Here is a 14,769-nt window from a genome sequence, read left to right on the forward strand (position 1 = left end):
TAACCCTCTGTAGCTTGAGATCAGTGAAGCGAAATCTTCCACAAGAAAATGTCCTTCTGAGTTCGTCTAGGAAAATAAGAGTCCCATAAAACCCAGCTCAAGTATTTAGTAGGTACGTAATGATTTCCACAGGGTGATCTATGCCTCAGTTTTCTTGTTTGGAATGTGACAAGAAATTCCTTCTATGCTAGGTTGTTGTCAAGATGAAATTAACTTATGTATATGAAGCACTTAGCATATGGTTGCTGAGTATAGGTGTTCGTCAAAAGGGGACTGTTATCAGTACTGCTGTAATTTAATAATTTTCAGTTGTTAAGGAGGAGATACCTATTGTACAAAAATTTTAAGTATTGAAGGGTATACAGAAGTAGAAAAGTAGAAAAGAGCTCACCGGTAGTCCTTCCATCTAGATGTAAGTAGTTTGACATTTTGGCTTTCCCCAACCCCACTTTCATAATATATATATATAAGTTTTACTAAAATATAGTTGGTTTACAATGTTGATTTCTGCTGTACAGTAAAGTGATTCGGTTATACTTTTTCATATTATTATTTTCCATTATGGTTTATCACAGGATATTGAATATATCAATAGCTCCCTATGCTACACAGTAGGACCTTTCCGTTTATCCATCCTATATATAAATATAATAGTTAGCATCCGCTAAACCCAAACTCCCAATCCTTCCCTCCCTCACCCCTCAACTCACTCATGTTTAAAAGCATTTCAGACATAAAGTATGGAAACTAATAAGAGAGTTCACCAAAGTTGCTAGACTCAAGTCCAGTACACACAAATCAATTGTACAATTCTTATTGAACATAATTACCAAATGCATTATTAAATTGGTATGATTTACAATGGCAACTAAATAATAAATACTTCGGGGAAAAATCTAACAAAAGTATACATAATTCTATGATAAAAAATAGAAAATGTCATCTTAAATCATAGAAGAAAATCTCAATATGCAAAGATATAGATCATGGTCACGGTGAACAGATTACAAGCAGACACTTCTTCCCTGTGTACCTTCCCTGTATATACCCTGAGCTTGGTATTGCTATTATTCCCATTTTACAGATGAGAAACTGAGACTGAAAGGGATTAGGTGACTTGTCCAATGTCACACAGGTAGTAACTGTCAGAATCAGGACTTGAATTGGATCTGAGCACCTTAGATGTCTGAGTTCTATGGTAAATATGATCTACTGCCTCTATTTTGAAACTGTGGCCCATACTTCCACCCAGTTATTCATTCTAGAATCCTCAAATCTGTCTAATTCTCCATGAAGGGAACAGGCATGGCTGCCTTTCTATCTCTGAAAACTGATCCACAAAATAACCATTCTGAACCTGAGTCTGTCATTTCTTGGGGTTCGTGATTAGCCAGTGTCCTGATCTATCCAGCCCCCTTCCTCCCCACCTCCATCCCGGGGAGAAAGAGGGGCCATTGTGCTCCAGGTGCCCCGGAGCCCCACTCTGGGGGCAGTGAGGGGCCCCAGGGTGCAGGGACCCGCGTGGCAGTCTGGACCACGTGGCGGGGCCGAGGCTTGCTCACACAAGCCGGGCAGAGTGATTTGCAATCAGTTGCAAGTGATTACACATTGTTTCCCGTGGATAGGCAGAGGGAGCCCTGAAGGGATAATGAGATGCAGCTGATGGAAAATCACAGCTGACTGTCAACAGCGCTGAGGCTTTGCACAGCCCTCCAGTGCTGTAGACAAGTCCTCTCCCCTGCAAGGGCCAGGAGCACATTGAAGAATGTTAATACTTAGACCCTTCACGGTGCCATTGACTGCAGGGTCACCTGTTAAGTGCTAGATAATCGGGGAAGGGTAGGACGAAGAGACTCCCTCCAGACAAACCACACAGGCTCTGGGGCTCCAAATCGCTCTCCTAAGGGAGAGCCCAGGTCCAGGATCGGCGGCTGGTCCACAGGCCTGGAAACCAGGGCGGCCAAGGATGGAGTCCCGTGACTTTGCGAGGCCCCCAGAGAGGCAGGTTTCTTTGACAGGGCATCACCGGGGCAGGGCTAGGGAGGGAGGTTGCATGATTTCCTCGCTGTGCTCAATGAGAGACTCTGTTTAAATGATCTTTCCATGGATCACTTCGCTAAGAACCAACTTGAGCCCTGTTTACCCTTCTGTTGTCAAGGAAAAACAGCTGTTTGCTTAAATTGAGGTCTCCTTCCGTGACGGTCATTACTGCCTCCCCAGTAAGAGATAATGGGCTTGAATTTCCCAATGAGAGGGGGGCTGCTCCAGTCTTGACTCTCCTGGTGAAGGACGTCCATGACCCAGAGGGGCCTTCCTGAGGAAGGTACTGGTCACCTTCATCTTCATGTTTCATTACCCTTCCCAGGGGACGTGCAATGAGGTCCCCACTCAATGGACTTGTTAAGAGCACAACTCTGGTTCCAGATCTTTAACCCAGTTTCTTCAAAGACCATTCCCATCCACAGCGTTCAGGCTGCAATGTCCCCACAGGACTTGTTGGAATCATTTATAATAATAGGTAGAGTCTGGCCAATTCATGATTGACTGCTGCTGCTGCTAAGTCACTTCAGTCGTGTCCAACTCTGTGCGACCCCAGAGATGGCAGCCCACCAGGCTCCTGTCCCTGGGATTCTCCAGGCAAGAACACTGGAGTGGGTTGCCATTTCCTTCTCCAATGCGTGAAAGTGAAAAGTGAAAGTGAAGTCACTCAGTCGTCTCCGACTCCTAGTGACCCCATAGACTGCAGCCCACCAGGCTCCTCTGTCCGTGGGATTTTCCAGGCAAGAGTACTGGAGTGGGGTGCCATTGCCTTCTCCCATGATTGACTAATGAGTGCCTAAAAGAAAAAGAAAGGGCACACAGTCAAAATGGTCAGACCCTTAGCGAAACCATTCGTTTTTGTTTTGTTTGGCTAACTGCTTATGATATTCCCTTTTTTCCCAATTAAACATTTTATTTTGAGAAAACTGTAACTTATCAGGTAGTTGCAGGAAGGAATGCAGTGAGAGCCCATTAGATGTTACCCTGTTTCCCTCATTGATAGCACCTTGCAAAATTACAGTGTAATCTCACAACCAGGATACTGATGTTGCTATAGTCCGCTGATTCTCAAACATCCCCAGTTTTACTCATGGGTTCTATGCAGTCCTGTTGCATGAGGGGAGTCCTGTATCCAACACCACAGTCAAGATTCAGAACAACGCCACGACCACAAGGTCCCCCTGACCTGCCCTTTCACAATCTCCCCTCTCTGTCTCATGCCTGGCCCTTGGCAGCAACTCACCCACCCTCTGATTCTGTATGTTCCTCTCTTCAAGAATGCTGTATAAGACTAATGGACAAAGGAGATGGGGAGGATGGAGAGGGCGAGACAAATAGAGAGAATAACATGCATACCACCATATGTAAAATAGATAGCCAATGGAAATTTGCTGTATGACTCAGGAAACTCAACCCGGGGCTCTGTGACAACCTAGAGGGGTGGGAAGGGGTGGGAGATGGGAGGGAGGCTCTGGAGAGGGGGCATATGTATACCTAATTCATGTTGATGTATGGCAGAAATCAAACCAATATTGTAAATCAATTGTCTATCAATTAAAAATAAATTTTATAAAGAGAGAGAAAAAGAATGCTGTACAAATGGAATCATACAGTATATGACCTCTTGGCGCTGGCTTTGTTCACTTAGCTTTCACTCAGCGTAATTACCTGGATTCATCCAGGCTGGTGGATGAATCAATTCTTCATTCTTTACCGCTGAGTAACATTCCATGGTGTGGATGATCTGGTTTGTCTAACCACCTCCTGAAGGTGAATTAGGTTGCTTCCAGGTTGGAGCTATGATGAATAAAGTTGCTCTGAATATTCATGTGCGGGTTTTCGTGTGAACATCCATTTTCATTTTTCTGGATAAATATCCAGGAATGTAATGACTGGGTCATATGACAATTGCATATTTAGTTGTGTAGAAGGGGGCAAACCAATCTTGAGTGGTTATATCATTTCCCATCCCTGCTGATGGTGTCTGAGCGTTCCATTTCTCTCCACCCTCACTAGCATTTGGTGGTGTTACTATTTGTTACTTTGGCCATTCTGGTAGGTGTGTGGCAATATCGCATTGTGGTTTTAAATTGCACTGACTCAGCATACTCAATGACTAGTAAAGCTGCACGTCTTTTCACGTGTTTATCTGCCGTCTGTATCTCCTCCTCAGTGGCATGTCCAGCATGTCGCTGTTGTTCAGTCGTGTCTGACTCTCTGTGACCCCATGGACTGCAGCATACCAGGTTTCCCTGTCTTTCACCATCTCCTGGAGTTTGCTCAAACTCATGTCCATTGATTCAGTGGTGTCATCTCATCCTCTGTCGTCCCCTTCTCCTCTTGCCCTCAATCTTTCCCAGCATCAGGGTCTCCAGTGAGTTGGCTCTTAGCATCAGGTGACCAAAGTATTCGAGCTTCAGCTTTAGCATCAGTCCTTCCATTGAATACTCAGGGTTGATTTCCTCTAGAATTGACTGGTTTGATCTCCTTGATGTCGAAGGGACTCTTAAGGGTTTTCTCCAGCATCACCATTTGAAAGCACCAATTCTTCAGTGCTCAGCCTTCCTTATGGTCCAACTCTCACATCTCTCTTTATATGACTACTGGAAAAATCAGTATTCATGACTTCCATCTATTTTTTAAAATTTGAATGCTTTTTTTTTACTATTGAGTTTTGAAGGTTCTATATATTCTAGAAACTAATCTTCTGTTGGATATGTGACAGACTCTCTTCTCTCAAGCCATAGCTTTCCTTTTAATCCGTTAAGTGGGATCTCTCACAAACAAAAAGGTCTTAATTTTGCTGGGATCCAATGTATCAGTTGTTCGTTTTGTGGACCAAACTTTTGGTATCAAATCTCTTTGGCTCTCCTTGATGCACCTAGACCCTAATTTTCTCATATTATTTTCTTTAAAGTTCTACACTTATAAGTTTTCCACCTGCAACCCTGATCCACTGGAAGTTAATTTTTGTATAAGTTCTGAAGTTGAGGTCAGAATTCTTTTCTTTGCCCCTGGATGTGCCGTGGCTCCAGCCCCGTTTGTTGAAAGGCTTTTATCTTTTCAACAAAAGCTCCGCCCCCACTTGTCTTTACATCCATTGAACTGCTTCTGCAACTTTGTCAGAAATCAGTCGGGCATATTTGTATGGTAAACAGTTTTTAAAATTTAAGTGAAGCAGCGAAGTCACAGAACAATATGTGTAGTGTGGTCTCATTCCTCTTTGTTAGCATAAGCTTATATATCCACATATACATGTATACATATTGACTGTGATGTTTATTATGATTATCTCTGAAGGCTGAAGCAGAAAGATTTTCACCTTATGTACTTAGAAAGGTTATAATTTATTGAGCATTTATTGTATGACTGGTGCTAATTAAAATTTTATCATGCATTAAGGGGCTATTATAAACAGGAATCATCATGATCATCATCACTGAGCTACTACTCACTCTCATAGAGCAGATACTGTTCTTAAATGCTTTACCCCTGTCCTCTCACTTGACTATCACACCAACCCCAGGGGGTAATTTCTATTGCCTGTGAACATGTATAGTCTTTCAGTCATGTCCAACTCTTTGCAACCCTTTGGACTGTAGCCCGCCAGGCTCCTTTGTCCATGAGATTCTCCAGGCAAGAATATTGGAGTAGGTTGCCATGCCCTCCTCCAGCAGATCTTCTGACCCAGGAATCGAACCCACTTCTCCTGTGTCTCCCTGCATTGCAGGCAGATTCTTTACCCACTGAGCCATCAGGGGAGCCCTAGGGTTTTTCCCCTAAGCAAACTTCTAAGACTTCTAGAGTATCCTAATATACATACTTTCTAAAAAGAGATCATGTTTAAAATAATCTCCTCTGTTTTTGAGAACTGTGCTTGCCTGGTTTCCAACGGCTCCTGAGGATGAAGTGGTCTCTATAATACTTGCCCTGTATTCCAAGTAAACAAGACAAAACCTGAAAGCTCAGTGACAGGACAGGACCCCAGGCTTGCTCAAGTCTTCATGGCCTAGAGCCACCTCGCCAGATGTACTCAAAGGCAAACAGAGAGCCTTCTTTGAATATTTCTGCCTTAAAAAAAAAAAAAAAAACAGCCTTTATATTATTCCTTTTATTAAATAGCAACGCCCTAGAAAGGAAGTGGTAAATAAGTGTTAAGATATATATTAACTAAAATATATAAGTAATCACTGGAGTGAAAAACACTCTCAATCACCCCAAATCCTGCAGATGAAGAAAAATTAGGATTTATGTATAGATTCCATAGCACTATCCCTCAGTCTCCTTATTTTACACGTTTCCGATTCACTGACACCTCCCAAGTCCCTCAAAGTGCCACAAAAAATAAAAATTATTGATTAAATAAAATTTAAAAAATAAAAACATTTAAAGTAGAATTATTCTTCCAAGTGCGGTTCCTTCTACCCAGGAGATATTTCTTCCGTTACTCATCTCCTTTCTGTTCTGATGGCCGCTGGCTCAGTCTGGGCCTCTGTCACCTGTTTCTGCCCGTACCCTAATTATCTTCTGGCTTCTCCTAACTCGAGTCTTTCTTCTCCAGTCAGTTGTACCCACACCACCAGGTTGACTGCCAGAAAATGCAGCTCTAGCCATGTGAGTCCCTTGCTCTTCGCGGGCTCCCTGCAGCCTTCTGATACAGGTACAAACTCCACAGTTTGGAATTCGCAGAATTACTTCAGTCCAGCTCTCTCTGCTTCGCTCCCTGCCGTTAGCCTTGCCCTGCCAAGCCCTGTTCCCTCTGGAGGGAGGACCTTTCCAGGACCGCCTCCGCAGCTGTGTGCTTCTTCTCGAGGGGCCTTCAGCGGGCTGTGCTCCTGGGACACTGGCCGCTGGCCTCCTCCTTCAAAGCCAGCAGAGGCCCCCCTCCCCCAGGAAGTTTTTTTTTTCCTCATATTTCTCCAAACTGACCAGCGCCTTGAACATCATCTTGATAATCAAGTCCACACAGCAGCCCGCAGTGTATAAACCTTTCTCTTGGTATTCTTGCCCGGCTATCCGTGGCGTACCTCCTGCTGAAACAAGAAAGTGAGGGGAGTTCCCACGGTGAGAATGTGGCTTGGTATTTTCATGTATGTTAATGAAAAGATGAAGGTGAAGGATGTTTGCTAGAAGTTTACTGATTCTTTAATGATACGTGTGACTATCTTGCTGACTCAAATAGTAGCTTTCGAATATGGGAAGAATGTCAGTCAAATTTTTGTACCATTCACAGTCACAGTTTGAGACATGATTCGAAGGTTAATCTGTATTATTAACATTGTTTCCAGCATTTTCATATGTCTGGAGAAACAAAATCACAGTAAATTGAGCCATGATTAGTAGTGTTTGCCTCTTTTCATGGTGGAAATACTCCCAACGTGGCTGATTTCAAGCTACCGGTTTGACATCAGTGAACACAAAGTTGAGAAGAGATATACAGTAGCACATCATTATGTGATATTTTTACCATACACATACAATGGGTGTAAATAATCTAAACAAAATAGTCAAATGTAAAATAATTAGGAATGGTCAATTTTCAACAAGTTTTCAGCAATGCATTTCAGTGGTGAAAAAGTTTGTCTGTATGAAGAAAAAAAAAAAGAAAGAAAGAAAGGCAATGCCAAAGAGTGCTCAAACTACCACACAGTTGCACTCATCTCACACGCTAGTAAAGTAATGCTCAAAATTCTCCAAGTCAGGCTTCAGCAATATGTGAACCGTGAACTTCCTAATGTTCAAGCTGGTTTTAGAAAAGGCAGAGGAACCAGAGATCAAATTGCCAACATGGAATTGCTGGATCATGGAAAAAGCAAGAGAGTTCCAGAAAAACATCTATTTCTGCTTTATTGACTATGCCAAAGTCTTTGACTGTGTGGATCACAATAAACTGTGGAAAATTCTGAAAGAGATGGGAATACCAGAAAACCTGACCTGCCTCTTGAGAAATTTGTATGCAGGTCAGGAAGCAACAGTTAGAACTGGACATGGAACAACAGACTGCTTCCAAATAGGAAAAGGAGTTCGTCAAGGCTGTATATTGTCACCCTGTTTATTTAACTTATATGCAGAGTACATCATGAGAAACGCTGGACTGGAAGAAACACAAGCTGGAATCAAGATTGCCGGGAGAAATATCAATAACCTCAATATGCAGATGACACCACCCTTATGGCAGAAAGTGAAGAGGAACTCAAAAGCCTCTTGATGAAAGTGAAAGTGGAGAGTGAAAAAGTGGGCTTAAAGCTCAACATTCAGAAAACGAAGATCATGGCATCCGGTCCCACCACTTCATGGGAAATAGATGGGAAAACAGTGGAAATAGTGTCAGACTTTATTTTTCTGGGCTCCAAAATCACTGCAGATGGTGACTGCAGCCATGAAAATAAAAGACACTTACTCCTTCGAAGGAAAGTTATGACCAACCTAGATAGCATATTGAAAAGCAGAGACATTACTTTGCCAACAAAGGTTCGTCTAGTCAAGGCTGTGGTTTTTCCTGTGGCTATGTATGGATGTGAGAGTTGGACCATAAAGAAAGCTAAGCACCAAAGAATTGATGCTTTTGAACTGTGGTGTTGGAGAAGACTCTTGAGAGTGCCTTGGACTGCAAGGAGATCCAACCAGTCCATTCTGAAGGAGATCAGCCCTGGGATTTCTTTGAAAGGAATGATGCTAAAGCTGAAACTCCAGTACTTTGGCCACCTCATGCGAAGAGTTGACTCATTGGAAAAGACTCTGATGCTGGGAGGGATTGGGGGCAAGAGGAGAAGGGGACGACAGAGGATGAGATGGCTGGATGGCGTCACTGACTCGATGGACATGAGTCTGAGTGAACTCCAGGAGTTGGTCATGGACAGGGAGGCCTGGCGTGCTGCAATTCATGGGGTCACAAAGAGTCGGACACGACTGAGTGACTGATCTGATCTGATCTGATGAAGAAAAAAAAAAAGAAAAAAGAACTCTGACTCATATCTTACACCATAGACAAAAATCAATTGGCGAAAGCTTCACTGGCCTAAACATAAAAGCTAAAACTATAAAGTTTCTGTAAAGAAACTAGGAGAATATCTTCACAACATTTAAGTGAGCAAAGGTTTCGTAGAACACAGGAAGTACTAATCATAAGAGAAGCAATGGTAAAAATGGACTTCAACTTAATTAAGCAATTAGCTTCAAAAGATAACTTCCTTTAAAAAGTAAATAAGCAAGACTCAGACTTGGAGAAAATAGTTTTAATACATACACCTGCCTTAGGATTCATATTCAAGTTATATACACATATATACAACTGCTGAAACTCAGTATTTAAAAGATAAATGACACCATTTAAAATCTAAAACTCTAATAAGAATGTAACAAAGAAAAATATCAAATGAAGCACATGAAGAAATGTTCAAGATTAGTCATCAAGAAAATACAAATTAAAACCATGATATAATGTTACACACCCACTAGAATGGTAAAATAAAAGAGATTGGCCATGCCAGATGTTGATGTGGACCCAGTGGGAGTGCAAAATGGTACAAATCACCTTGAAAATCAGTCCAGCAATATCATGAAAGTAAGCCTACACCCACCCCACGACCCAGAAATATCCCTCTTAGATGTTAACCCAAAGAAATGAAAGCATATATACACAGCAAGAGAATATTTACACACACGTCATCAGTAAATAACCGTGCAGAGAGCCCAGATGTTCATCAGCATGAAACAGATAAACTGTGATACAGCCATACTCCAGAGGTAAGGACTACTAACACATTGCAACCTGGATGAACTCTCAAAACATTATGCTGAGCAGAAGAAGCTAAATACAAGCACACTGCTGTGTGCGTCCATTCAGTTGAAGTATTGAAGCAGGAAAAACTAATCTCTGCTGAAAAAAAATACGTCTAAAGCTTTTTTCGTATTACCTCCAAGAAAGCCAGTCAGTGTAAAACTCTTAAATGGGCACACACACACACACACACCCCACAACCTTCTGACAGATGATACCGAACGTGACTTAGCCGTCTCCTTCACTGAGATGCAGAAATTGGATTTTTTTCCCCCTGCTTGTACAGAATCCTCTGTACTTAAGAATGCAAACTGTAAATCAATACCCACGTCTTAAAGGTGACATTTCAACAACTGTACATCCTGGAGCCTCTCAGGATCTCAGGATCGTTTTGTTCCTGTCAAATGTCTAACCCTGTGAATAATTTATGGGCAGCCAACTCCGCATCTCGCACTACAGTCTGCAGGGCCTCCTTTTGGTATGTGTGTATCTTCATTCAAATAGTTGGTCATTTGTTCAAAACATTACTGAATACCTACTGTGTGCTGGCACTGGATTGGGCAGTGTGAATGCAGCTGTGGGAATGCCCAGTCTGAACCTGAAACTTACATGGGGAGGGGAAAGGAGAGACATCAGGTTACAGATTGCACCATACATTTCACTTGTAATGATTGCTTTTTTAAAACATTATTTTTGGCTGCACTAGGGCTTCTCTGCTGTATGTGGGCTTTGTCTCATCGTGGTGCTGGGCTTATTGCCGTGACTCTCTTGTTTGAGAGCACGGACTCAGTAGTTGTGACACACGGGCTTAGTTGCCTCGTGGCAGATGGAATCTTCGCAGACCAGGTATTGAACCCATGTACCCTGCACTGACAGATGGATTCTTTACCACTGGACCGCTGGGGAAGTGCATGACTGCTTTCTTAAAAAAGGGAGTTAAACAGTGCAGGCCTCTTATGAGCACATTTACAAAGTCTTCATCTTGTCTTGGATAGATGGAGAATAAATTAGGAGTTTGAATTAACATATACACACAACTATATGTAAAGTTCCTGATTGGAGAGACTGACTGAGGGGGAAACTGGGTCTTGTTCTGATGGGCGGGGCCATGCTCAGTAAATCTTTAATCCAATTTTCCGTTGATGGGCAGGGCTGTGTTCCCTCCCTGCTGTTTGACCTGAGACCAAACTATGGTGGAGGTAATGAAGATAATGGCGACCTCCTTCAGAAGGTTCCATGATGCACTGCGCACTCAGCGCCCCTGACCCTGCAGCAGGCCACCGCTGACCCCCACCTCTGCCAGAGACTCCTGGACATTCACCGGCAAGTCTGGGACAGTCTCTTGTGGGGTCACTGCTCCTTTCTCCCGGGTCCTGGTGCACGAGGTTTTGTTGGTGTCCTCCAGGAGTCTGTTTCCCAGTCCTGGGGAAGTTCTGGAGGCTCTATGGTGGGGTTAATGACGACCTCCTCAAAGAGGGCTTATGCCATACCCAGGTCTGCTGCACCCAGAACCCCTGTCCCTGCAGCAGGCCACTGCTGACCCGTATGTTCACAGGAGACACTCAAACACTCAAAGGCAGGTCTGGCTCAGTCTCTGTAGGGTCTCCTGGCACACACAAGGTTTTGTATGATCCCTACAAGTGTCTCTGGCAGGTGTGGGGTGTGATTCTAAACGCGATTTCACCCCTCCCACCATCTTGCTGGGGCTTCTCCTTTGCCCTTAGATATGGAGTATCTTTTTTTGGTGGGAGCTAACATTCTCTTGTTGATGGTTGTTCAGCAGAGTTGTAATTTTGGAGTTCTCGCAGAAGATGAGCACACGTCCTTCTACTGCACCATCCTGTAGTTCGACCATCACTGATGGTCGCTGTTTTGTAGCAACTGAACTGAACTGATATGTGAAGTTGATAACCAACAGAGCCTATTGTATAGCACAGGGAACTATACTCAATATCTTATAATAAGCTATAAGGGAAAATAATCTGAAGAAGAATGTGTGTATGTGTGTGTGTGTGTGTGTGTATGTATCAGTTCAGTTCAGTTGCTCAGTTGTGTGCGACTCTTTATGACCCCGTGGACTGCAGCACGCCAGGCCTCCCTGTCCATCACCAATTCCCGGAGCTTGCTCAAATTCATGTCCATTGAGTTGGTGATGTCATCCAACCATCTCATCCTCTGTATATCTATCTATCTATCTATCTATATATCTGTATATATCCATATCTAATAGGGCTTCCTGGTGGCTCAGTGGTAAAGAATCTGATTGCAATGCAGGAGACACAGGAGGCATGAATTCAATCCCTGGGTCGAGAAGCAACCCACTCCAGTATTCTTGCCTGGAGAATCCCATGGACAGAAGACCCTGAAGGGCTACAGTCCATAGGGTCGCAGAGAGTAGGACATGACTGAAGTGATGGAGCACACACACATTCATATATATACACACAGAAACACACACATATACATATATATATATAACTGAATGTGCTGTACACCTGAAATTAACACAACATTGTAAACCAATTATATTTCAATTAAGTAAGATAAGGAGGACTTCCTGGAGGAAGAAGATTTCGAGCTGGGCTACCAGTGAAGTACAAGAGTTTACATGGAGTGAGCTGAAGTTTCAGGTGACTGAAGTATTGTGTCAATGGTCCTGATACACAAAAGAGCATGATGTTTTCAAGGTTCCAAGAGAAAGTTTATCCTTGGGAAAAGTAGAGACACAGAGTGAGTCTAGTGAAATTGACAAGGTTTGGAACAAGCAGGACTGTGTTAAGAATCTCTGATTTATCAATAAATAAAATCAGGGAAGCTATTAAAGAGAGTTGCACTTTAGACGGATGCAATAGTTGGGTACAGTGTGTAGAATAGCCTGGGGAGTATATGTAAAAGCTGTGGGGAGACCAGTTTGAGGTCAGCACATATACAGCATAGACAAATGCCTTCACTGATGTCCAGTGAAAGACCTGCTCTGAGTTCTGTAGACTACAGAAAAATCTTCGATAGCCGTACTTTGAACAATTAACAAATATACTGGCATTGCTTTTCAGACAGAAGATGGAGATCTGAGAGGCTTACAGGAGAAAAAGTTAAGGAGCCTGTCAAGAAGAGGATGGACAGACCAAAGAAAACAGCCCACGGCAGCAGACACCTGAGATACAGGTGTGTGCCAGATGCTTTTTTCATTTTTATTTGGAGTCTGCAATTGAGAGCTCATTCTAATGATCTCAGAACTCTACCAAATGCTTCAGATTTATGAGAGTTAATGCTGACCTCCATCCTATAAGTCATGGAGTATTACTGAATATTTTTTTACAAAAAAAGAACGGGAAGTTAAGAGAGGGGGAGTACCTTGTGGTTATATAAGCTGTAAGTAGTAGAGGCAGAACTTGAACTCTGGCTCTTCACCACCAGGGTTGGCTCTTCACCACCTCTTCAATCTCTTGTGCTGGTTCTCGTTTGCTCTGTTCCCATTATGATTGAGAACAGTTTCAGGTTTTTCTGTACTTTGTCGCGAATACATAGACCCTGAGGTCTGCAAGCGTCTTAGACGTCAGATGGCCCAGTCCTCTTATGTTACAGGGGAACTGCATGAGCCTTAGGGCTATGCCAGGAGCCACCCAAGGCCCCCAGCAAATGCTGGGCAAATGAGGACAGAACCTGGAGTCTTCCAGTAAACCAGGATCAAACCCTCTAACCAAACTTGTTCAGCTCCTCTGTTGTCTCAGCAGATGGGGGGATTTTGCCATCATAAAGTTTTCCTGAGCCTGTGGCCTTCGTTGGTCAAGGGAGAGGCAGTTCTTACTTGAGGAGGGTATTTTTGAGCTCATCTCTTATACATAATTGCTTAAAGAACCAAACCTATAAAGCATATACATATTCTTTTAAATATTTTTCATTATGGTTTGTCCCAGGATATTACACTAGTTCCCTGTGCTACACAGTAGGACCTTGTTTATCCACTCTGCGAATAATAGTTTGCTTTTGCTAACCCCAAACTCCCACTCCACCCCGCCCCCCATGCCTCCCCCTTAGCAACCACACATGTGTTGTCTATGTTTGTGAGTCTGCTTCATAAACAGGTTCATTTCTGCCACAGTTTATATTCCACAAGTAAGTGATGTCGCATGGGACTTGTCTTTCTCTAACTTCCTTCACTTAGAGTGATGGTCTCTAGTTGTGTCCGTGTGGCTGCAGATGGCATCATTTTGTTCTTTTTATGGCTGAGTAGTGTTCCGTCGTATGTCTGTCCCACATCCTCTTTATCCATTCCTCTCTCAGTGGACACTCAGGTTGCTTCCACGTCTTGCTGTTGTGAACAGTGCTGCAGTGAACACTGGGGTGCGTGTGTCTTTTTGAATTGTAGTTTCGTCCAGGTATATATGCCTAGGAATGGGATTGTTGGCTCATATGACGTTACATTTTTAGTTTTCTGAGGAAACTTCACACTGTTTTCCATAGTGGCTGCACCAACTTACATTTGGGAGTGGGGAGCAGTTCTTAAGCATTGGTATGTGAGCAAGGTAATCAGTATATGATTGATATGAAGCATCAGATGAGTTTGAGAAAAGAGGCACCAGGTCTAGACAATGAGTTTGTCTGGTCCACCCTTCTCCAATGGGAGGAAGAAATGTTACTTAACCTGTATTAAATGTTGAATATTTTAGAACTTGCAGCTGGACTCATTGCTTAATTATTCACAGATTGCTTAGGGCCAAAAGCTGTCTGCTGGGGCAAGAAGGATTATTTGGTTACCTGACACTCCAGTGCCGATAGGAAAACTTCCTTTCACAGCAGCAAAGGAATAGCCCCCATTAGATAGGACCGTGGACTCGTTAAGCTTTCCAGAAGGGAAATTTGCATTATTTAGACTTCAAATTATATATCGGTACTTAAACGTAACTCAAAGTACCTACAAGATATTTGATCGTCTCTAGTCTTGGGTA

General features: G+C 43.0%; 1 long non-coding RNA gene across 1 annotated transcript in view; it reads left to right on the forward strand.

Annotated features, from left to right (window-relative positions):
• LOC113875516 overlaps positions 1-14,769 on the forward strand; it is a 118,975-nt gene that overhangs the window by 64,022 nt on the left and 40,184 nt on the right. The window contains exon 5 of the long non-coding RNA XR_003506265.1: positions 12,874-12,985. This is a non-coding gene — a long non-coding RNA (uncharacterized LOC113875516). The remainder of the gene's footprint in view (positions 1-12,873; positions 12,986-14,769) is intronic.

Source organism: Bos indicus x Bos taurus, chromosome 18 (genome assembly GCF_003369695.1).
Source record: "Bos indicus x Bos taurus breed Angus x Brahman F1 hybrid chromosome 18, Bos_hybrid_MaternalHap_v2.0, whole genome shotgun sequence".
Classification (NCBI taxonomy): Eukaryota; Metazoa; Chordata; class Mammalia; order Artiodactyla; family Bovidae; genus Bos; species Bos indicus x Bos taurus.